Source organism: Garra rufa, chromosome 1, assembly GCF_049309525.1.
Source record: "Garra rufa chromosome 1, GarRuf1.0, whole genome shotgun sequence".
In the NCBI taxonomy this organism is placed as follows: Eukaryota; Metazoa; Chordata; class Actinopteri; order Cypriniformes; family Cyprinidae; genus Garra; species Garra rufa.
Genome location: NC_133361.1, coordinates 104,802,550 through 104,805,499, shown reverse-complemented (window position 1 = coordinate 104,805,499; position 2,950 = coordinate 104,802,550). Strand labels below are relative to the sequence as shown.

Genomic DNA, 2,950 nt, shown 5'->3' with positions numbered 1-2,950 from the left:
ATTGCATATTCCAAAGTTTACGAAACCCTGGCTGCGCTAGTGTCTGAAGTGAGAGAACTCCGTCTAGAGGTCCAGGGTTTTATGAGACGCGAGCTATCGTTGTCTCCTCCATTACCTCTATCACTCCCTTTAAAAGACTTGACAGAGTTTGAAGAAGCTGAACGGATTCTTCAAAGTAAAGATGCCAGACAAATCATGGTAATTTAAGTTTATCATTCAACACACATATCTTAAGGGGTGTAAGGATCCATCAAAAACAGGGTTTCCGCGGGGTTTTAAAAAAAGATTGTAAAAGATTGTAGATTGTAGTACAAAAGAAATAAAGAACTACAACACCACGGAACAACCAAGCAACAACAACAAAATGAGAATTCAAATGAGCATTAGAGGTAGCATTACATGGACATCGGAAAAATAAGACCTGTGTAAAATTATTTAAAACCTAGAACAGAGAATTTAATACTTTTTAATGCCTAAAATTTAGATTTTAAAATTTTAGACTTTAAGACCCTGCGGAAACCCTGTGTGAAAAGAAAAATCGCAAGATTCCAAGAAAAATAATTTGTGTAAGTTTGATTCGGATTAATCTATTTACGTTATACAGTGAAGACTGAAGAATTTTACATTTGATAAGAATTTCTGTACCTGAAAACATTTTTAGATCTAGCCTACCTATTTTTTTTTTGGCAAAACCTATATTTTAGCACAGAAGACTGAAAGACTTTCTTGAATGTTCTTGAATGTTGTCATGGCATAAGATTACGTATCTTATGGTGTACGTATATTATGGTATATGGTATGGTATATTATCTTATGTGTGACTTGTGAATTTTTTGCGGTATCAGCAAATGTCGTATTTCTGGGTATAAGAATCAATATCGTATTGTAATGAACCATCCAGTGTACACCCCTAATACATCTACTTGGCAATTTTTGTTTTTTACAATGTTGTCTAGGGAAAAAAAATGTAGCCACATGGCATTTTTTGCAAGCTTTTAATGTTGTGCACAAATGTGTCCCTTACACCCTTGTAGGTTGGCCGTTTTGCCATTGTGGGAGGAGCATCAGTTGAAGGACGTATTAGGAGAATGCTGACCTGTGCTCTAACCAATGAGTTGGCCTCTCAAATGAATTGGGCAGGAAAGAAACTGAAAGAAGAGCATAAACGAAAAACTGCATTCAAAGACACCAACCTCAGGATGTGCATGTATGGTAAGCAGAGAATGGAGAAAAATGTCAAGATGTGGTGTGTGTGAGTGTGTGTTTGTATATACAGTGGGTACGGAAAGTATTCAGACCCCCCTTAAATGTTTCAGTCTTTGTTATTTTGCAGCCATTTGCTGAAATCATTTAAGTTCATTTTTTCCACATTAATGTACACACAGCACCCCATATTGACAGAAAAACACAGAATTGTTGACATTTTTACAGATTGTTTATCAAAAAAGAAAAACTGAAATATCACAAGAGTGAAACATTTAAGGGGGTCTGAATATACTCCGTACCCAACTGTATATAAAAAATAAATAAATGTGCATTGTATCTATGGAAGATTATAAGAAATTTCTAAACATATGTTGTATTTCTGTACATTTGTAAAAGTCACATTTCCAGAAATTTAGGACCCACCTTCTGTCATTCATAAACAACTGCAACTCCAAGTTTTTAGAGCATTGTGCAGTTCTAACTTTTTTTTTCATTCTTTAGATGCCCTAAAACAACAGCTGAAAGCGGGAAAAAAAGGAGGCCTCAGAGTTTGTCTTTGCTGCAGTTGTTCAGAAATGGCTTCGTTATGCCCCAGAACGGCTGGGGGGAATTGCTCGTGGTGGAAAACCATAAGTTCAGACCATCTTTAAATACATTTCAGAGTATATACAGAGTACTCTATTAATAATGTTTAATAATTTGTAAGTTGTAGTGTATTTTATTAGTTCTATTCTAATTGTGATGTTACTTCCTGTTTAAACGGGTATGGAGCATAATTAAATAAATATGTTTTCATGTAAACTGAAGGATGTTGAGTTACTGACTTTTTGTTAAAAAAAAAAGGTTTTCAGCCCTACATGGTCTTTGATTTAAAGAAATAAATCCAAACAGACATGATTTACTGTCATAGAATCTTGCTGTACATAAAGCAAGACTGAACTAAAATTGCTTCAATGTTGATTCAATGTAAAATGCATGATTTAATTTAAGTTGAACAAATATTGATTTTATGCCCATCTTCGTCTATTTTTCATCGTTGAAATAACATTATTTCAGGGTGCAAACCTGATGAAAAATCAATACTAAATTTGACTAAATTTCAACATTGATTCAATGACAAGTTGGTTGATGCTTTAATGTTGATTCAATGATGATTCACTGTTGTTCTGCTATCTGGGTTGACATTTCAGCTCCCTAGTTTTTTTCTTGCTTTTGGCTTTATTATAAAAATATAACTAATTTTAGTATTTTACTGTGTCAAAGTATAAAGTATAGTAAGTGCAGGAAGTCTCAAAGTCTCATGTCATTTAAAATTAAATAAATAACCCAAGACAACAACAGCCTTTATTTTATACAATTAACTATATTAACAAGTAGAGTTGAGCCGGATACTCGGTATCCGGCACGGATAAAGCACTTTTGCCGAGTAAGAGTATCATTGTCACAAGCGGGACGACTGAGAGAGGATCCAAATGCAAGGCTTTATTTAAAACAGATCGTGGTCGAACAGTCAGGGTCAAAAACACCAGCAAACATCAACAGCAAAGATAATCCAATAGCGAAATCCAATAAACAAGCGTGGGTCGAAATCCAGGTGAGCAGTCCAAAGCAAACAAATGAAATGAAAACAAGAAACAGGGAACTATGGCTAAGACTGAGAAAACAAAAACAGAACTATGGCTAGGGCAAGGGAAAAACAACAAGGAAACTAGGAAAACCTGGGAACAAGGAAAACCGCTTGGTA

General features: G+C 34.8%; 1 long non-coding RNA gene across 1 annotated transcript; it reads left to right on the top strand.

The window, feature by feature from the left end:
- On the top strand, window positions 1-2,012 carry LOC141326314 (uncharacterized). The gene is made up of 3 exons (XR_012353875.1): window positions 1-198; window positions 1,035-1,212; window positions 1,708-2,012. It is a non-coding gene; the product is annotated as an uncharacterized lncRNA (long non-coding RNA).
- The last annotated feature ends 938 nt before the right edge of the window (window positions 2,013-2,950 follow it).